At 37.7% G+C, this 23238-nt stretch overlaps 1 long non-coding RNA gene across 2 annotated transcripts in view; it reads right to left on the reverse strand.

Moving 5' to 3' along the window:
• LOC128112143 (uncharacterized) overlaps nt 1–23238 on the reverse strand; it is a 53211-nt gene that overhangs the window by 27823 nt on the left and 2150 nt on the right. Inside the window, exons 2-3 of one of the 2 annotated variants that reach the window (XR_008218858.1) lie at nt 13871–13941; nt 12857–12979 (exon numbers count right to left, since the gene is read on the reverse strand). This is a non-coding gene — a long non-coding RNA (uncharacterized LOC128112143). The remainder of the gene's footprint in view (nt 1–12856; nt 12980–13870; nt 13942–23238) is intronic. The other variant, XR_008218859.1, reaches the window with a different exon arrangement.

The raw sequence follows: 23238 nt of genomic DNA on the forward strand, positions 1-23238 counted from the left end.
CATATGCATAATCCACTCAGTATTTTAATTCCATAGCATTGAACACTTCAGTTGCCTTGTTTTTTATTTTACTTCTTAAACTCGCAAAACAAGCCAAACAGAAATTAAAAAAAAAAGAGAGATTGCATAACCTGATTCCTGATTACTTACTGAAGGAATATGGACTCAAAAGTATAAAATGAAGATTAAATTTCAAGTGCAAGAATTACTCCCTCTTTTCCTTATGAGTAAATGTTCTTTTGTACCTTCAAAGATATATACAAATATATGTTGATATAAATATATGCTTACATATACATACACTTAAAAGTTTATCAAAATGAAAATGGACAACTTTAAAATTACTTCTGATGTAAATAAAGTAATTAATAATAATGTACATTCAACATAACATACATAGAATTTAGCAAGCAGAGTTGATAAATCCTCTCACAATGATGGGAAGAGAGAGGATCAGAATTTCTTCCTTTTCTCCCCTAGTGTTTCTCTCTCTCTCTCTCTCTCTCTCTCTCTCTCTCTCTCTCTCTCTCTCTCTCTCTCTCTCACACACACACACACACACACACACACGCACAAACACACGTATTTCTATTTAAGGCAGCAGTTTTCAACCTATAGGTTGCAACCCCTTTGGAGAGGGGGGATCAAATGACCCTTTCACAGGGATCACCAAAGACCATCAGAAAACACAGATATTTGTACTGTGATTCATAACTGCTGCGGGATGGTCTGTATGTCAAATGTGTTGCTGATTGGTCAATGAATAAATCACTGATTGGTCAGTGGCCAGGCAGGAAGTAAGGCGGGACTAACAGAGAGGAGAATTGAGAGAACAGGAAGCTGGGGGAGAGAGACACTGCCAGCCGCCATGATGACAAACAGCATGTAAAGATGCCGGTAAGCCATGAGCCATGTGGCAAGGTATAGATTAATGGAAATGGATTAATTTAAGCTTTAAGAACAGTTAGCAAGAAGCCTGCCACAGCCATACAGTTTGTAACCAATATAAGTCTCTGTGTTTACTTGGTTGGGTCTGACAGCTGTGGGACTGGCGGGTGTCAGAGATTTGTCCTGACTGTGGGCCAGGCAGAAAAACTCAAGCTACACATAACAGTAGCAAAATTGGAGTTATGAAGTAGCAACAAGAATAATTTTATGATTAGGGGGTCACTGCAACATGAGGAAATATATTAAAGAATCTCAGCTTTAGGAAGGTTGAGAATCACAGATTTAGGGAAAAGTCTAGGTCATGGATTTAGGTTTTTAAATGTTCTCTTTAAGTAAGAAATTGTTCTTATTGGAGTACAAAAGAGTCTTTCAAATTTCTAGTATATACTGTACATGTATATAATGTCTGTTTGTATTTTTAGATTATTTCACAAATAGACTTGGGATATAGTTACCTCTTGTTCCATGATTCTTGGTATATCAACTACAACTAGTAAGGAGCATGAGTCTTACTTTAGGTACCTCTCCTTGTAAGTTACTTGACATGCTTTCATTCTATCACATTACAGCATTAAATGACCATGACATGTGAAGGCATCTCCTGTGACTGTTTATGGAGATATGTGAACAAATCTGTTCAGTCTAGTTGGAACACTAGTAAAAAAACCTAAGAATGTTTCTAGCCAACAATAATTTTCTAAGCAAAGGAGTTTATTGAAGTTGCTTTGAGAAGCATAGATGAGAGGTTAATTACAGGAATTTGATAATTCTTGGACAACAACATTACTTACTGAGATGATCCATCCCAGTATGGATGAGTCATAAAAGTGAGTCATATGGATGAGCTTCATCCTTGGAGCCTTCTGATAAAAGAAGCTTCATCCTGGGAGCTCTCTGTCCATCTTATAGGCAACTCCACAACAGAGACTCCTCTCCTTGAGCAACTGTTTGCTCAAGGTCATTGAGCAATGGAGAGACATTTCTGAGTCTTGTAAGTTCTTTGAGCTTCCTTGGACTCATAAGATTTGGGAGCTTTCTCTATATTATGGACAATCTTCCTCCTTCCAGGAAATGCTTCCATTTGGAGGAAATAACTACACAACAGTTCTAAGTCTTGATTGCTTTCTAAATTTGACATAACACTTGTGAAGATAATAAGACATGGGGCTCCAAACTTCCAGAACAGTTTCATAATTCCACACTAAGGCTGCTTCTCCATTTTCTTGTCAGTTCATGGGAAATAATGTGAGCTATGGGAATCCAGTTGAAGAGAGGGAAGAGAGATTATAGGAGCAAGGGAGATCAAGATCATATGGGGAAACCCACAGAGACAGATGACCTGAGCATGTGGGAGCTCATGGACACCAGACCAACAGCTGGGGAGCCTGCATGTGACCAAACTAGGACTTCTGCAGGGCAACAGTTTTGTAGCCTGGTCTGTTTGTGGAAGAAGAGATCTTAAGGGAGTGAGGCAACAAAAAGAGGGTAATCAGGGTGTGTGACAAAAGCAGGAAACAGACTATTGGGGTGGAGTGATGAGCAAGACTTGGGAAAGAAACAATAGAGGGCAGTGAGAGAGCAAGTCAAATCAGAACAAATCAAGTATGCGATGCCATATTGAAATGCATTACTTTGTCAGCTAATTTTGCTTCTCTTTAAAACAAGGAAGGGAAATGTATCAACCCCTTCAGATCTCCATGAAATGCAAGCAAGGAGCTACTGATTGAGGAATGTTTCACAGAAATGGGCTGAGTTTAAATGTAAGAGCTAGTCAGTAGTAAGCCTGAGCTAATGGCTGAGCAGTTTTAATTGATATAAGTCTCTGTGTGTTTACTTGGATCTGAGCAGCTGTGGACCAGGTGGGACACAGAAATGTCTTTTTCATATGCCAAATGCACTCACTCCATCCTTACAGGAGAAGAAGCTACCCCAGTCATATCCTTTACTGATAGTTATTTTTTAGCTATCTCTTAGCCAATATTTACTGTTTGATGGTTACTCCAGATACACTAATTAATTTACTCTACACAATCATGCTATGAATAAAGAATGTCACAATAACATTTTATAAGCTAGAAATGCTGTGTCAGAGAGGGGTCAACAGATGAATAAACCACACAAGCAGTGGAATATGCATTTAGCCACTGCGCATTCTGCCACTGTCAATTTTGTAGGAAAGACAATTCGTCAACATCATCAGCTGTGATTCTTACAAAGACAGTTTGCTCCTGAGACTGTTGTAGCATTTCAATAGTACTTCCTTCTAAGATTCAGCTTCAAAACATTGCACAAAAATCATAACCCATGAAATACGATCTGCCAGAAATTATATTTTATCCTTATCATTTTATTGTAATCTAGTCAATGTCAAAAAGATGAAAAGCTGCCAAATAATATAATTAGAAACAGCGATGTAGGACTGACAGCATAATTATAGGAAGTTAGATATGTCAGATTTCATGAGTAGCCTCAAATAAAAGACTTCCATGCAATGACTTTGATTTTTAGAAAATATCTTACACTGCAATGCTGAAGTGTGTGTATTTATATGTGAGAATACATGTGTGTTTGTGTGTGTGTGTGTGTGTGTGTGTCTTACTCTGTTTCCAAAAATAGAGAGTCTAAATTTTTTAATTTCCAGAATCTTCTTGTAAATTGTTAGTGCTTCTGGTGATAAGTGTAAGCATAGTACATACTAGCAATATACCAGCATGTGCTATTGGACAAGAAATGAATAAAGAACATCCTTGGTATACTACAGCCCTAAGGAATGAAGGATGGAACAGTGTTTGGTGATATTGTGCTATCAGAGCCTGAATCAAAGAATCTGAGATTATTGTGGACTCTGAGTTGTAACTGGCATTTCCTAGTTTAGAATGGTTCACCTATCACCTATGAATAGAACATCAGCCATTACCTATGCTACAAAATTGGAGATAAGAATATTCAATAATGAATATTCACTAAATATAAAGAACTATAGTAACATGTTTGAATAAAACTGAGACTAATATTTTTCTATATATTGGGAAGCCACAGTGTGTTCAGAACTACAAATAAAAACATTTTTTTTATCACCTGCAATGCTATAGATGTATATTTCCACAAATGTATATGTGCATATATTACTGTTTAAAGCCCATTCTTTACATTGCAGATGCCATTATTGTCACTATTTTATAAATGAAGAAATTGAGATATAAAAATATTAAATAATTCTTTTTAAGGTTATATAGCTTGTAAATGGAAAATACAGTATATAAAACCAGACAATTTATCTTTAAAGTAGACATTCATAACCTCTGTGTATAAGAGCTTATCAGTGCAGATTGAAGCAGACTTTCAAATACATTCGTTGAGCTTTCATAAAGGGATCTCTGAACATCTGCAATTGAAAAGAGGGGATATGAGCAAGAAGCCCCATCCCTACCTGAGGAGCTCTTGACAGTAGATAGCTTCTTGGAGAGGACAAATCTATTTTCTTTAAGTGTATGACCCTGGTAGGTCAACCACACTCCAGTAGAAGTCTACACATCTAGAAATATCTGGGTAGCGAAATGTGGACTTGATGTGTTTTATAAAAAGAAAGGATGTGTGTGTGTGTATCTGTGTGTGTGTGTCTCTCTGTGTGTATCTGTGTGTGTCTGTATGTGTGTGTCTGTGTGTGTGTGTATCTGCATGTGTGTGTGTGTGTGTTTTCTGACAATGCAACTACTTAAAGTATTTATGAATATCTCTATCATGTACATGAGTCTGTGGGGACACAAAGATTAAATGGCTGCCTTAAGATTAGTTAAGACCTCAATCAATCCTAAACCCAATATTCTATCTCTTGGACCTCAGCTCTTCTGCCATGTTCAATAGAAGTTGAGGCACACAGAGTAACTCTATTCTTCTCAGTTCAATAAATTGTTTAAATATGACTCTAATCATTACAAGTATATTTGTAAGATATACTGAGAAGTGATTTAATTCTCAGTGCACACTCAGACATTCAGCTGCACTTATATGTGTATATCTGTTTTATCTATAGCCATCTCTCTCTCTATAAACAAATGACAATTCATTTGTTTATATAGAGAGAGATATACAAAAATACAAAACATGAGAATAGATGATATATTTATTTTTATTGCTATCATCTTCTTTTGAGACAAGTGACAGCCGTTAGCTTCTTTTAAGGAAAACCCAACACATCAAGACAAATGAAACAAGTGTAAGAATATGGGGCTTTCAGTTAGATTTCCTTAGCACAAGCTACCAGGGTTTGATAAATACCAGGTTCATATATCTGATAGTAGCAGCCATACTTACTGCACAAGTAAACTGAAGGGTTTAAATGAGATAAAAGGCAAAAAGCTCACTAAAAATATGCAATACTTTATAAACACAAATTTTTCTTTTGAGGCTATGCCAGTGTAAAATAAATAAAGCATGGCAAATGACAATATGAAGCATAATACCTTGCCACATCACACATCTGAAAAATAAAATATACCTATCACTCAACACAGCAACTTAAATGTTTCTGAGAACAAAAATGTTCTTAAAGTCAAAATTTAATGTATGATATTATTCCACTCTATAAATTGAAAATTGTAGAAAAACATGTAAGTGTATGAGTATAAAATTTACTTAAGATTACATTTTGCAATAAATATTTTTTACAATGCTTGCCAATGAGACAGCTCAACAAGCAAATATGATTGCAAAAGAAACCTGGTGACTGGAGTTTGTTACTTGGATGCCAGGGTTGAAGGAGAAAAACTACTTTGGAACATTGTCTTCTACCTCCACATACATGCCTGGGTATCATGCATGCACCCACTCCACCCAACCCCCACACAAATATGATGATGAAGATTAAATTAAATAAATATGCCAATGTTAAAAGTGGTTACCTTAACCCACACCCAGAATTAAAAATATGTTATATATTCTTTTGAAAGAGGATGTAGCTATCAAGTCAATGATAAGCAAACTGCAATCTATAGAACCACAGAGATTAGGTATAAAGGGTATATTAGTTACGGATGGACAGGGGAGGGGGGATTGGAATGGAACGATAAAGTGCAGAGGAGAAGGGAATAAGAGGATGAGGTAGGGAATATGGGCAGAGACAGTAAAAATTAAGGGCTATTTGAGGGGTAGTGTGGAAACTTGGTAGAATAGAATCTTCTTAAAATATATAAGCATATGAAGGCAGCCTAAATGAAATTGCTAAGTAATGGGGGAGTCAGAATGCCAAACAAACATCTCTTGTCACCAAATGAAGCTTCAAGTAATGAAACTGAGTTACATCTAATGGAGTTTTTGGCCAATAGGGTCCCATGGGAACCCCCAAACAACATGGCTGTTGGCAAGATTATAATATGTTCTCCACAAACTGACAGAAACACCCCACTGCTGAAGACACCTACACAAGTCATTGAACATGAAGTCAAGCTGGTACCTAGAGCCTTCACCCCTACTGACTACTGTTCTTGGTCCCTGCATGTTCTTGGTCTAAGGTGCTCTGCATGTTACCAGAGGAGGTGAAAACAACCTAGCTACAAACTGTTCAATCTACAATAGCATCCTTCCTGTAAGATATACTAGCTCAATGATGACACAAACGGTATGGGAGTAACCAACCAATATCTGACTTGACTTAAGGCCCACTCCACGAGAAGAAACCAATACCGGACAATGTTAGGTGACCAAGAACCTGAGACTATATATCCTATGTTAAAAACCAAACACTACTGTTCTACTAAAGGAACCATAGCAATAATATGACTCCTAATGACTTGCTTCTATACTCATAGATAATACCTTGTCCAGTTACTATTAAAGAAGCTTCCTCCTGCAACAGATAGGTACAAATAGAGACCCACAGTCAGACAATATGCAGAGAGCGAGAGACCTTGGAACACTCAGCCCTAAATGGGACATCTCCACCAAATCCCTCTCCTCAAGGCTCAGAGAACCCTGTAGAAGAGACAGAAAGAGCGTAAGAGCCACAGGGGATGAAAGACACCAAGACACAAGGCCTCCTAAACACAATAGGACTGACACACAGATGAACTCGCAGAGATAGGAAGCCTCTATAAGGCCTGCATGGGTCTGCACCAGCAATCTTCCTAGAGCTGAGAGGAGACATGGACACAAGCCACCATCCCTAACACAGAAGCTATCCCCACTTGTAAATGAAAATTCATTTTTTCCAAGGGAGTTCAACTGTGGAAACAAACTGCTCTTAAGGGCAGGCCACATGCCCCAGCAACACTTAGTCAACAGAAAACAAACTCAATGACATCTATGAAGGTTCCTTGACTCATAATATTGGGTCAGGGCTTTTTTTAATTTTATTTTTTATTTCTTTTTCTTTTTTCTTTTTTCTTTTTTTAGTTTTTTCTCTTTTTATATCCTACAGGTTCTTTGTAGATATAACCTGGGCTGTATGAGTCAAAACTATAACTACTGACTATAAGATAATCATATAACTATGTGGAAAGTCTAAAAAGTAGACTTAATGTTTATATAAACCAACCCTAGACTAGTCAGATATTCCAGAAAATGGCCCTTATATTTAATATTGAATGTGTAATTAATATTTATCACCAAATTTTCTTAACAAAATGTTTTGCTGCAGAAAAGAAACCCCATGAAAAGACCAGCACAAGAATAGTTCCTCATAGAATCAGTGGCCATTTTAATCAAGTGAAGGTCTGTGTGCTCTGTATTCACTGTTTCATGATTTATTTCTTTTTGTTTATTCTTCTCTCATACAATACGGCCTGATCACAACCTCTTCTCCCTCCACTCTCCCCACCCTCCCACCTCGCCTCTCGCTCAGATCCACTGCTCCTCCATTTCCCTTCAGAAAAGAACAAGCTTCCCAGTGATAGCAACTGAACAAGGACAACAAGATGAAATAAAATTAGACACAAAACTTATGGGGGTGGTGTTGAAATCTAGTGTGGTGGAAATGTCCTGGGACCTGTGAGAGTAACTCAGGTGAGGACTGTAATGGAGGATACAGCGCCTGAAGCCAGCCATCTTCTGTAACCATGCGAGTCTCCCAGTCGTGGGAGTAGGACACCAACAGAGCTACGAAACATTTGACCACACCTGTCCTGCCTGCATGATGTGCTGGGGCAATGGTAGCTCAGAGCTTGTGGGCATGGCCAACAATGATAGGTCTAATTTGAGGCCCAAGCCACCAAGAGAGACCCCAGCATGGGAATGGACTAGGTCCTCTGCATGGTGAGACAATTGTGTAGCTTGATCTGCTTTGGGGGGCCTCCTGGCGGTAGGATCAGAATCCATCCCTGGTGCGTGAACAGGATTTTGGAGTCCAATACCTATGATGAGACACCTCATGCAGTCTTGAGGCAGGGGGAGGGGTTTGGACTTGCCTCTACTGGATGTGCCTCCCCATGGGAGGCCTTGGCTTCTTATTGGGGAATGGAAGGGTAGGTTGGGAGGGGGAGGCTGGGGGGGCGGGAGGAGGGAAGAGCGGTATCTTTGATTGGTGTGTAAAATGAATGAAAAAGTTTTCTCACTAAAAAAATAAATTAAAATATATATGTATATATAATAAATTAACGTGAACTTAATAGTGAACATTAAAAAAGGTAATGTTTTTTTCTCTTTGTTAGTCAATATTCTTAATGATGTTCCAGTTCTGTCAGATAAAGTGTAATTGAATTTTTTCTCCATGGCACCATGGCAACCTTGTTATTTTTAGCACATTTGTTTTAATTAAAAGTGGTATTATCTGATTTGGTTACTGAAAAAGGAGATCAGAAGTCACACCCAGACTTTTGTTGCAATTGGTTTTTCCTTTTCATTTTTTCTTCTTCTTAAATGAACTAACTTCCCATAAAGAGATCAATGTGGCAAAATTAGATATTTTGGTAGACAAAAATAGATATCCTTAAAGTGGAAATCCAATTGTAACACAATATAATCAAAATTTCCTGAACTGGGGTATTGATAACGAAGAAATATAACAATGGGATAATCAGAAGGGGAATCAGTAATGAACAATGAGGAGCATATTTCTGTGGAGAGTTTGCTTTCTCTCTGCCATGACTGCAAGATGCAACCCAGAGTCCAGGCAATGCCCCATTCTAGGAAGATCACTCCCATGGCTCCTGCTGTTCAGTGGCCTGAGCTTTATGTCCAGGGTAATTTCACAGGATTCTATTTTATGGGACAGATCAAAAATATTGAAATAAGGAATTAATTTTGCTTTCATGATATTTTATAAAATGGGCCCTAATTTTTTGTCTTTTTGTTTGGGTGTAATGATATGTTACCTATGTTTATTAATATTGGGGAAACTATTTTAGAATTCATCACAACTAAAATCTCTTAAGCATCTACCATAAAAGCACAAGTACCTTTAGAAAGAGGTTATTCCTGTCTCCACGTCTGAATTAGTATCACATATCTCTAGGCAGCAAAGTGCAGGATTATTTTACTGTTGATAATAAAGTTATAATAGTCACCATTTATTGCACACTTTAACATAAATTAGTCTCCTGTCTAGTACTTTGCATGCAATACCTCATTTAACGTGCATGATAGCTAAATAGAATATCATGGCTCCCATAACTATTTTAGGAGTATAATTTGTACTCAGTGAAGTACATATATGTTGTAAAACTTAAAACATTTTAAATATATGTTCACAAATACATACATACGTATACATGCTTAGGAAATCATTATTACAGTCAAGATAATGAACATAGCCATAATCCACAAAACCTTTCTTAGTGAGCATCTGAATCCATTTGTTCATCACTATTACTTTTTCTGCTCCATTCAGTATTGTCAGGTATTCACTGACTTGATTTCTGTCTTTATAGTTACGATGTAGAGGGACTTGACTCTGTATACACTACTATTGCAAATAGAAAATGGTGCTTAGCCTTTGGAAAGCAACGTTTCTTAAATTATTAAGCCTACACCTACCATGTGATCCAGGCATGATTCTAAGGAGACTTGTATGTGACTATTTATAGCTCCCTTGCACAATATTATGTAAGTTATATTCCAAGGGATCCCATTGCAAATATAGCTTGAATTAGACAGACTCTAAGTAAAAGAAAAAAAGACCAATTAGAAAGCATAGCAATAATTCACACAAGGGATGATGATAGATGAATCAGTTTAGCCTATGTGATAGTCAAGTGGAAAGAAATGAAGAGATTCCGAGTAAAATTTTAAGGACAGGTATTAATGAAATTTCTGGTATACTGTATGGCTGTTATAAGATAAAACTAAAGCCCTCTCATAGGCATTAGCTCAACAACCATAAACAATGAGTTGTTAACTGAAATAAGCTTTTGGAGGAAAAGGCTAGAGGAAAGGGAGGCTGGGAATTTGTTGGAATACATCAGACCCAGATTGGAAAGAAGAGCTGGCAGAATTAATCACACAAACATTCATCAGAGAGGCAGCAGCTTTTTGAGCAATCTCTCAATGGCTTCTGGTAGCTTTGCTGACAGGAGGAGAGAAGACTGAACCCTCTATCAAACACAGGGAAGCATGGCTTAGATTAGATCCTGAGCATTTGAAAGTGTGCATGAAATGTGCTAAAGAATAGGGAGAGGCTAGGTAACAAGGAGGGCTCAAGGGGGACACTTGGATCTCCCTGGGACAGGAAACAGAAGAGATTTCGTGGGTGGACTGGGGGTGGGTGGGAAGGGGGAACATGAGATTTCAGGTAGGGTGTGTGTGGAGAGAGTATTGAAAGAGCTGACTAGAAAGGGGGTCATTTCAAAGTCAGGTAGAAACTTAGTGCATGGGAAACTTCCAAGCATCTACAGGAATGACCCCAGTAAGAAGCTTAGCAAAGGGGGATATATAGTCTGAACTGGTTCCCTCCTGTGACCAGGCAAGACTGCCAGTGGAGGGACTGGGTCAAAAACCAGGCCACATAACCTTCGACCTATAGCCTGTCTTGCATATGGGATGTGCTCAGACAAGGATGACACAGAGATTGTGGGAGTGGCCAGCCAATGGCTGGTCCAGCCTGAAACTCCTGCCACAAGAGTAAGCCCACCCCTGGAACTGCCTGGAATGCCAGAACCCAGAGGCTTGATGCCCACAGACCTAAGATAGAACCAAACACAACTGGGGAAAAAAAAATCAATGTAATGATGCCTAACAATATTCTGCTATACTCATAGATTGGTGCCTAGCCCAGTAGCTATCAAAGAGGCTTTATACAGCAACTGGTGGAAAGAGATGCAGAGACCCACACTCAAACATTAGGCTGATATCATGGAATCCTTCTGAAGAGTGGGAGGTAGAACTGCAAAAGCCAAAGGTCAAGCACATCACACACACACACACACACACACACACACACACACACACACACACAAAAAAAAAAAAAAGTCTGTAGACTCTTGCAGATACTAAGAGACCACAGGTGTCATCCCAGACTAATGTACTCCTCAAAGCTTTCAATCACTATAGAAGGAGAAAACAAGAAATTTCATGACAAAGTCAAATGTAAATAATGTCTATAGCCGGAATGTTTCTCAGTCCCGCCCGGCCCTGCAGTCACGCAGACACTTATAAAATAATCACCCCAAGGCTTGCATTAATTACAAACTGTATGGCCTATGGCTTCAGCTTCTGGCTAGCTAATTCTTTCATCTTAAATTAACCCATTCCTATTAATCTGTATGTTGCCACCAGTCTTATGGCATCTTGTTGCTCCTTTGGCGGCAGCTGGGGGCTCTCTTGACTCTGCTTGAATTTCCTGTCTATGAGCCTTCTCGCCATAGGCCAAAACAGCTTTATGTATTATCCCATGGGAGCCACACATATTCACAGCATACACAAAGATATCTCACAGCAAATATCTATCCACAAATCTAGTCATCAGAGAGGCCTCATCCAGCAGCTGGTGGAAACAGATGCAGAGACTCACAGCCAAACATCAGGCCGAGCTCCAAAAAAAACCTGCTGAAGAGAGGAAGGAAGGTATGTAGGAGCCAGAGGGGTCAAGGACATTACAAGAAAAGCCACAGAATTAACTAAGCAGGGCTCATAGGAGCTCACAGAGACTGAACTGACAAGTGTTCCTGCATGGGACTGACCTAGGTCTTCTGCATATAACTGGCAGTTGGGTAGCTTGGTCCTCTTGTGGGACTCCTAACAGTGGAGCAGTGGCTGTTTGTGACTGCTTCACTGGCTTTGGGGAATTTCAGAAAATCTGTATGTTAAGGAAATCATGCAGCCAGGGAGGAAAATATAATGAAGAAGAGCAGGGTACTGGCAATGCAATGTGCTTGACTGAGCATTCAAAGATCAAGAGGAAGGACTGTCATGCTACAGGAGTAAAGCAGTGGGAGTTGGCGTCAGTGTGAAAAAAAAAATACAAGCCAATGTATGTAGTAGTGAGAGATTTCTGAAGCTTTTATCTGTCTACTTTCTAAATAAAAAAGCAAATGTGACCATCAGTAAAAGTACAAATGGTGAAAAGGCATTTTCAGGTTTATTTATCGAACAAAAGAAAAGAAAAATGTGTTCCACAACTACCTAGAAGGGCAAGGAGTGAGCTAGTCAGAAGTGTGTAGTGTGGTCTGCTGTAGCATAAAGAGTCCACAGAGATGAGAGTCATGAAGGAATTTGAAGGCAAGCCAAAGCCGTTTTTCTCCAGCCTCATTCAGCTGCTTGGATGAAGGTGCTGAGGAGGCAGCGGTAAGAACAGTGGCCCAAAGTAATGAGAGGAAAATCAGAAAATCAAGGGGAAAAGAAAAAAACTTGGGAAGGTGGCGTTTCTCTTTGTTTTCAGTAATGTGAGACCTATGGCAGCTAGCAGATGTTTTACAAGGGAAGCAGTTTAGGAGACAGGTGTAGGATAGCATGAGGTATAAAGTATAAAAACAGCACAAACCTGTTATGTTTTGCTATTAACCGAGACTTGGTAAATCCCACTGAAGTGCTGAAGGTGTGTGCCCACAGTGGTTCTGCTGTCTGTTAGGGAGACTGACACTTGGCACTTACGGCTGCCCTCTCCCTGAGAATGGTTTGAAATACGTTCAATCAGAGATCTTCTCTTGTTTGCTGGTACTTTAAACTCTCCAGCCATCTGACTATCTACGGCTGTAACGGTCTATGCTGTAATAGCCATATCTTACTCTATTTGGTCATTCCAAGACCATTGTTATTTTCCCAACTGTCAGAACTGAATATTTTATCAGGGAAAGAGAAGTGTGCTTAAGGGCTTCTGTGGGAATTTTCATTTTCCTGACTGACTGTCTTGGCTGGGCTAGTAAGGTATAGGAGCTATGCCTCTCCCCCTATACAGCGATTTGCTCCAGAAACCCAGAATTGCATCCTGAATGGATCATGCCTCCCATGGCCAGAGACAAGAGCACATGAACAAAGAAAACAGTGTTGTGTGGTGTGTCATCTGTCATTCGAAAAACCAAGCTGCTTTGGTGAATGCAAACAGTGCAGTTCTCAGAGCTCTGTGGAAAGAGCAGCATCTCTGCTCAGACACATACAGGATTCTCTCTCTTACTCTGTGTGTGTGCGTGCGTGTGTGCATGTGCGTGTGTACGTGCGTGTGCAGATCACCCAGCCCAGTGCACCTTCTAGTAATATCTTGAAAAGAGTAGCTGGCAGCACTCCATCTCTGCCTTTGCTTTGAGCAGACTGGCAGCTAGATGGCTATCTTTATAATGGCATTTGTTTAAAATAACTCTGTGGCATGAATTTGATTATAGTCAAGAAGAACCAGTCTTTTAAGAAATGGGAAACCGTGTCTGTAATCAACTGAATCAGTGTGGACTGTTTTAATACAGCCAGGTCTACCTCCTCTTCCCCTCCTCCCCCCACAGCCTCTTCCTCTCTTGCTCTCCACCTTCTTTACTCCTTCCTCCCCTCCCTTCCTTCTTCCCCTTACCTCACCCACTTCTGTCCGAAGATACACACAGAGCCACTGTACATATTGGGGTCATAGCACTTCATTACCATCTAAAAATGAAAAAAATGTATATTTTTAAATTATCTCTCTATTTGGAAGTTGGAAGGTTAACAGAGTCAAATCGATGAGTTTTCCATTAGGGACTCTCACTCCCTCTCTCTCTGCCTAATTGTCATAATATTCTAAGTTCCTTCAAGTCACTGCATAGTTCAAAACCTAATTTAAACTGCTCTTTCCTAGCTCTCAGCATGTTTACTTTCGCCTTTTAACAACAAAAACTACAGACATGACCTGGCATTGACCCAGATGATCCACTTTAAAAGGCTGAGAGCGCAAGTGACTGAGCAAAGCCGCCTCACAGGACGACAATGCCCCAAACGGATAAGCCAGACACAGCAGCATCCTTTCAAGGAAACAGGTTCCGATGGAGGATGCCTCACAAAGCTGCCTTCTGATTTCCTGCTTTCCTGATATGTGAACAGAATGTTTGACCAGGGCTCACGGGGAATAAGTGAGACTGGCTACTGTGAAGTGCAGGCATCTTCTCTTTGTATGTCAGGTAGGAACTACTCCTCCAGCCCCAGGTGGACCCTGGACATCACACAGGAGTGAAATGGTGAGGGACGGCTCATCTATAGAACTTAAGCATGTTAGCTTGTGGGAAGTAGAGGGGACCGTTACCAGTGACAACAGGGAGGACTGGGGAGGAGGTGGAGGCAGAGAGATTAGTCAAAGGGTGAGAAGTTTCGGTAAGAAGAACAATGTCTGACATTTAACAGTGTGGCAGAGTGACAATAGTCAACAATGGATATTTCAAAGTCACCAAGATAGGTGTCACTGCTCTCGAAGAAAAGTAATTACGAATGTTTGGGGTGACAGATGCACTAGCTATCCCAGTACACTTTAACATGTACGATGGTTAGATTAATTATCAGCTGGACACAAGCTAGAGTCATCTGGGAAGTAAGTGCTTTCTCAATGGAGAATTTAGATTAGGTTGAATTAAGGGTGTATCTATAGGGATTGGGATTTTGTTTGTTTGTTTTTGTTTTTATAACTTTTAGTTATTTCTTTTATTTTTTGAGATTATAAGTACAGAACTTCCCCCTGCCTTCCCTCACTCCACACCCTCCCAAATGTCCCTCCGATCTCTGTTTCAAATTCTTGGCATCTTTTTCGTTAATGTTACGTATTCATAAATCCGCATGTACACGTGTTCAGTCTGCATACTGTTACTTGTGTGAGAGACAGTTTTGATTGCCTTAATGACGTGGGAAGACCCAGCCTTACAGCAGGCGGTACCATTCCCTACTTTGGGGCCCTGGGCTATATAAGGGTAAAGGAAGCGGAGTATGAAGCATGATGCATTCGTTTCTCCCAGCTTTTTCCTGTGGACGTGATGTGACATATTGTATGAAGTTCTTCTATTGATTTCTCTGAAATAATGGACAAGAAACTTAAATTTATATGCTAAAAGAAACCTTAGTCTCCTCAGGTTTTAAATTCTTCTCTCGTATATTACATCCCAACCACAGTTTCTCCTCTCTCCACACCTCTCAGTCCCTCACTCCACTGCCTGTCTCTCTCCTGTTGTTTTCTGTCATAACATTTTATCACAGCAATGGAATTGAGACTAGAAAACCATATATATGATATATGATATATATATGTCATATATACCAATTTATACATAAGTTTATATAAATGAGTTTACATATATCATTTACATATAAATTTAAACGGTAATCATGTATCAATTTTAAAGCTATGAATTTAAGAGAAGAATCCTGGGGTTTTCCCAGCCTGTCTTTCATAGTATTCTATTGCGCTTTGGCACCATGCTATTCCCATTCATGTGTCCCCTCCAAACTACTGTGAGCCATATAATCTCCACACACATTTTTCACTTGGTTATTTAATAAGCATCAGAGCATTGGAGAACATCAAAGTACATCCATTTTACACAGAAGAGAACTGTAGGTAAAGTGGTTGCACAATTTGCTCAAAAGGTTTTACGATAACAATGTCCAGATCAAGGGGTATGTAAGCATTCCCAGCATAATAGAAGGCCAACAGGGTTTCATCAGAGGTTATAAGGTATGAGCTGTATAAGAGATGATTTAAAGGGCATTCTAGATTAATTCCTTTTCACTTTTCTTGTCCAGCACTCAAAGGAAACCCAGAGCCCCATACATGTTAGTTAAATACTCCAGTGCTAGAGTGCACCTCAATTCATAAGCAAAGCACTATTGCATCATCCCTGAACTATCAAATGGAAAATGATGACAAAAAGGCATACGAGTCTTCATATACGTAAAACTAAGTGTGCTTTTAATGATTTGAAAAGAAAGCAACAACGAATCCATCATTACACTCAGTTCTTTGAGCAAGTATCCACCACATAAGATCCAGGTAGCAATCTCTGGACGTGTGAGCTATGCAATCAAGAAAATTCTCCTAACAAGACAGAGCACTAATGCTGAGGAAACATTGCCAACTCTGCTTTCATTGCACCAATACAATGCTATTATGAAGATTCAGAATTCTAGAATAAAACAGTTGAGCTTAGTCCACACTCTCTGACACATTTTTTTCATTTTTCACATAATTATGATAATAACATATCCAAGTACTGGTGTGAAAACTAAATCATACATTCAAATCAGTGAACACCAGGTATGAGACACAAGTGCTTATAGAAAGCTAATTGCTAATATACTGGTTATTGTTGTTGTCATTATTTTTGGATGCCACTGAAAGACTATATATGTTAGCTCTTGTCATTGAAGTGTGTGATGGTAGAATGAGAGGCAAGACTCATTGCAACTGTGCGCAGCAATGTGTTCCCCCCTGTGGAACAAAAGTTTTAGACAACACAATTTCTGCACTAATTTACTGAAATAAGAAAAAGTACAAAATGTTAGTTGATGTGATACAATAGATTTTTTTCTCATCTACACAAGCTTTTGTGGATTTTATCAAGACATAATAAAAAAATTCTTAAAATTTTTACCTTTGGTGAGGTCATTTTCAATAGATGATATTACTAAGTACTTAAGCTGTATAATAAAATTGAAGTGAAGTTTTTACTACCTGATGATTGACTCCCATGACAATACCATTTGCTATCCCCTAATTATCAACTTGAAGTGTTCTTAACAATTACACACAGAGGAAAAAATGTTCAAGAACACCTTGTTTAGACAATGTTCAGAACTGTGTTGACTGTGTAACTAAATCAATGCTTTACACCTAAAACTAGTTTGCAGTTCCCTCCATGGGGATTTTCAAGATCACCTTGTGTGGTAGTAGAAACTAGTCAAGGTGCAGAACTGCTAGCTTAGTGTTAATTGGTATTCACGTAACACATACTGCATAATACTGCATGGGTGATTTAAGACAAAGGCAATACTTTCACAATAATTAGCTCCTATAAGGCATGTTTAAATTGAGAATGATATGCATGAATGAAACTATCATTTGAACTATTTTTTAGCATGTTGAAAATAAGCCTAGATGACATCATAAAATGTAAAGCTTTGCTATGAACCTTAAGAACACCTAAGAAAACTGTAAATAGCAGCTATACTGTCAGAACAGACAAAAATCACTATATACTAATAAAAATGTCTGAAACATGGAATGTAGTTCAGTTGGTAGAAACTTTGCCTACACAAGGCCCATGATCACATAAAACTGAGTTTGATCGTACAATCTGTGATATCAGCTCTCAGAAAACAAAAGCATAAGGATTAGGATTTCATCCATAGATACAACGGATTCTGTTTTGAAATGCAAACAAATAAAATTCACAAAAAAACAAACAAAATAAGGAGAGTAATATCTAAGACTTGAAATTTAGACTATTTGTTGACAATTTTGATGTTTTAAGATGTTTTTACCTATATCAAACACATTCATCTTTTTAAAAATGTATAAGCATTCTCTACATATCAATCATTTCTTCCAGTAAAATTTGTCTGGGGGGATTGGAATTTATTAGGAAGGTAACATTTGAATAGAGATGTGGGGGATATGGTGGCAGACCCTGCAAAAGTGTAAAAAGAAGAAGGTTCTAGAAGGAGGATCATTGACAGTAAAGGCCAATGGGAGAGAGAGAGTTTGGTGCTTAGCAAGAAAATCAATGTAGCTACAAAGTCCAATTTTAATAAGGCCCTGAAAGTAAGTGTCAGATTTTTTTTCATAAGTGTGGACCAAATTAAAACAAAATAAATAGACTGTTTACCACATCCAGAGACATATAAAAATCATACACTACATACTCTATAAAATATCTATTTGATAGAATATCAAATTCATTTTTTAATGTCACTAGCTAACCTAGAATACAGCTGAAATAAGTCATAGTTGAAAACTATATACACTTCATGTATAGAAAATAATTTATAATTTGTCTTCAAAGAAATTTTTTGAAATGAAATAAAACTCCCATTTTTCCCTTGATTTAACAGAGCTACTTCATGCCCGATGACAAAGTTGGCAAAGTGGAGGCAAATGGGAAAAGGCAAGAGATAGTACAACCAGCTCTAGAATTCATAGAGAATATGCATTGTTACTTCGGCCCATTCATCTTATGGATGGGTAAATGACCGTGGGTAGAATCAAGATGGAAGTAACATTTCAAGACAAGAAGACTTATCACTCACTTCTGACTGTTGTTCACTATCATTGTTGATATGAGCAGGTTTTTATTTGTTTTTTTTTATTTTACTACCCACATTTGGAATTTCTTTATATTTGTTTGTTTGTTTGTTTGTACCAGCTTAACCTATGCTTTACTAAATATATTAAAACAGGAAATTGAATTAAACAGAATTCTTAAAATTGATTATTCACTATATAATCTTTAACCCTCTGCTGCTAATATTTTACTTATTAATGGCATTCCATGGAGAAATACAACTGCATTCCACTGTACATTTTTTATATAAGATAGAAATAAAGGGTCCATTCCCTCGTCAGCTTTTATTCTTAGTTCACATGATGAAAGAAGAAACAGCAGAATCTTTTAAAAAATAATTTGAAGAACTTCCCCCTAGAGAACATGATTCATGACACAAAAACTTCTCTTTCTACTATTGTTAATTATCATGGTAGTTAGCCAGATTTTTTTGTGTGAAATACGTGAGTAACAAAATTTAGATACAATGCAGAAAGAAAATTAACAGAACTATGATATTTTATTATCGATTTTTGCAATCGGAAGGAAAGAGAAATGGGGAACAAGAGAAAAAGGAAAGAAGGGAAATAGGGAGGGAGGGAAGGAAGGAGGGAGGGAGAAAAGAAAGCAGGTAGACAGAGAAATATAGATAAAGGGTTTTCAGATTATTGGGGAAAGAAAGACTAAAATAGATAAGGAAACTTCTGTTTGCAATAGACAGAGACCATTACAGTAAACCACAACCCATCCAAAATCAGCATTATAGAGCCCAGTTCCAACTGATAGATTTACAAAACAAGTTCTATACCTAAGGCTCAACGGACACCTTGGAAGAGAGAAGCAAAGACTGTAAGAGCCAGAGCACCATTGCTGGGAGATTGTGTCTCCTAGCAATGTCTGAAGCTACACCTATAAAGTGTCAAAAGGAGCTAGACAAGGACAGCAACAATAGGCATGCCAAAGTGGATGGGGTATAAATCTCACAAGTCCTGTGCAAGGAACTACAGGTAACTAAGAAAGGCTGAGAGCAGCAGATATAGTCTTATCCAGGAAACAGCATGCCAACTGATTATCTAATACCCAATGGCCAGCTCTAAAAAGATATATACAAGCAACATTATACAGACAGAGAAGGGTGTGTTTATGTGTTTAAGAATACACATATATATATATATATATATATATATATATATATATATATATATATAAAACAATAATTAATGTAAAAACAGGCCATGAATTTGAAAGAGAGCAAGGAGGAGTGTATTTGAGAGTTTGGAGGTAGGAAAGGGAATGGGAAATGGTGCAATTAAATCTTGTTCCCAAAATATAAAGGAAATGATTTTTCTAAATAAAGCAAAATAACTTAAAAAACAATTACATCAAGATAACCAGATATAAACAATCAGAAGAACGTTTGGGACCCCACATTAGTATCTTCTTACTCTTGGTTTTGATTTGCTTTTAGTCAATGTCCTGAAATTTTCTAAAGTCAGAAGACAATTTAAAATATGTGGAACTTGGTTCTCAGTAGTTGATGAGAAATTGTCAATAAGATGGAAACTCTCACCCCCATTTTCTTTTCTTTTTCTTTTTTTTGCCTTATTTTTCAGTCATTAAACAATCTCTAAGCTTATCCTAGAGACATCTTTAAAAATTACATTCTACTTTTGATTTTATTAAAGGTAAAAATAGTCACATAATTATGTTCCACTTCATTGAAATTACAATTATCATTTTCTGAACTTTCATGAATAATTTTGTATGTGAACAAGACTGGTCTAGATCTCATTTCTTAGTGGAATTAGAAATCCAGTGGATTAAAAAAGAATAAAGAAAAACACAATGCAGTCTACTGTGGGCTACTTAATTATTACTTATGCAAGCTTGAAGTCAATCTGAAAGAGAAACTTAAGATATAGTCGTCTGCAAAGACAGAAAATGGTGTTTTTGAAAAGTTTTGTTACAACTTTGAAAAAAATAACCCATATGTCCAAAGTTTATCTTGAAATACTTGACTATGATGGCTCAGCTATCATCAGGTAGATGCCCTCAAATATAAACTGTCAATGTTATTTTTGTATTTGTATGAGATAATTTCCCTTTGTGTGTTCTTTGGCCAGTTACAAGTTAGTATTAGGAAATTGAGTTTATAGAGGAAAAATATTGGAGAGCATAACATGCAAGTGCATTTTTACCATAAGTAAAATAAATTCACTGCTTTGTTTTTAGTTCAAAATACAATATGAGCTGATAAAGTTACCAAAAAGTCTCTCTCTCAAGTAGGAGGTACAATCTGTTTATTATATCTCTCGTGTTTTTCTCTTTTTCTAGAGAATAAAGGAGAGAAAGTCATGGTAACGTTTACCTCTGATTCAGAACAATGTTAAGAAACATAAAAATGAACAACTCAGCAACTATCTCTTTGTTTGATTTGAGTATCAAGCAAATCAGATGAGCAAAGGGTTCCCACAACCCAGAGTTCAGCTCCCATCAGGTAACTGCTTTCTACTGCATTAACAGACAGCCAAGCGTGATGAGGACTGTTCGATTGGACTGTTCATATGGAGAAACTAAATGCTAACAGGTAATCAGCCCAAATATCTCGTCATCTGAATAATTAATTTTCTTTTATTTAATCTGAAAATATGAATTTACTCAATAATTTCACTCCAGAAAATATGAATTTGCTTTATAATTTCACTCTAGGACCGCAAAATAAGCGAAATTATAAATGAAGTCTTTTCTCATAAGAAGTATTAAGAAAAAAAAGTAGATCGAGATTCTGAGTTTATTGCTTGTGCTACTATTTTTACTGTTTTTTCAGCACCAACACTGTTAATTTTTTTTTTTTTTTGGTTTTTGGTTTTTGAAGACAGGGTTTCTCTGTGTAGCTTTGCGCCTCTCCTGGAACTCACTTGGTAGCCCAGGCTGGCCTCGAACTCACAGAGATCTGCCTGGCTCTGCCTCCCGAGTGCTGGGATTAAAGGCGTACACCACCACTGCCCGGCTAACACTGTTAATTTTTTATCATTTCTTTTTATACTGTATAAGTTCCTAAAGGTACGAACTCACGTTCAGTGAGTTTTTCTGAACTCTCTAATAGAGTTAAAACAAATTCTTCCTGTTCTGGGTGTTTTCTTTTGTTGTTTTTTTTTTTTGTTGTTGTTGTTGTTGTTTGTTTCCTTTTTTTTTCTTTTTTTTAAAACAGGGTTTCTCTGCATAAACCTGGCTGTCCTGGAACTTGCTCTGTAGACCAGGCTGGCCTCAACTCAGAGATCTACATGCTTCTGCCTCCTGAGTGCTGGCATTAAGGATATGCGTCACTACTGCCTGGCCCAACAAATTCTTTTTAATGAAACTAATTCTATAGTCTTTCAATAAACACTAGCAGAATCACCATTATTCTTAGTGGAAAATGGAAACAGAGACTGAATTTACTAAGTCCATTCATGGACTTTCGGAAAACTCCCTAATGTTAAAGACAAACTTTGAACTTCCTAACTTACAGTATACCAACTTAAACTGCACAGTTTACCCTAGTCATGGGTTACATGTTTGCTTCAGTTTTGTTTTTGAAAAACAAACCCTTGAATTCTGAGAGAAGAAAACAATATGGCTACTTTTAGCCGTACTGTTTACTCATTCAAGCCTCCACCAAAGAGAGAAAAAGTCGATGAACTCAAAAGGGCTCTGTGAGTTTCAGTCACTTAGGAACACAAATTCATGAATTCATTTTGAAAATCCAGTTGGCTCACTTAGATCAAAACCGTGTTCTCATACTTGCTATGTGTGTGAAACTGCTGTGAATTAAATTTGTGCTGCTGTGAGATAGAACTAATGTCCTCAAGACTCCCTACACTTGAACATTTTCCTTCCAAATACTTTTCTTCCTTGAATGAAAAGTTAGAGGTTTTATTTTATTTTATTTTATTTTATCAATGAAGTTATTAACCCTACCGAGTATCCCTCTTACCTATGTGTGTTTCCTGTCATATATTAATCACTTGCTGAACAAATAGTACTCACAGTGCGTGAGTTCCCATGCAAAAGATTTTACCTGCACTGTTATATGGAATCGCCAGGACTGCACTCCCAACACAGGCTGTCGTTAGATTCTTTTAATAAATAGAGGAGTAGTTCATTATCATACAGCTAATAAGGGTTGTAGAAGGGATTTAAGACAAGTTTTAATTCCTTTCCAAAGCTTATAGCAAGGACAAAATATACTACTTGAAAAGTAAAGGAACTACAAAATCTTAAGAATTTCTTGTTTATTTGTTTTAAGGTTCAGAGATAGTTATGCCCCATAAAGACCTGGAATGTCACTAAAGATTTCCATGATCAATTCAGATGAGAAACATGTAGATCGGCATGGGTCAAACCCATTGTCTGCCAAATAAAAGTTCTCTGCTTCCATAGTCTCCCTGTACCCAGTCCCCAAATTAAGTCCACAGAAAGAATGATGAATAGCTTAATGATCCTGTACAATCCAAGCAGACAGAAATGTAATCACGTAGTCAGCATTTTCATCTTCCAAACCATATGCTTATCTTTACAGAATAGAATTTTTAGACTAGTCGCATTTTGTAATGTGTTGTATATCATTAGGAGATAAGACTACCAGCTGTTTGAAAGAAATGGGAGCTTTACTATAAGAACCCAG

Source organism: Peromyscus californicus, unplaced genomic scaffold (assembly GCF_007827085.1).
Source record: "Peromyscus californicus insignis strain IS unplaced genomic scaffold, ASM782708v3 Scaffold_16__1_contigs__length_79575227, whole genome shotgun sequence".
Taxonomy (NCBI): Eukaryota; Metazoa; Chordata; class Mammalia; order Rodentia; family Cricetidae; genus Peromyscus; species Peromyscus californicus.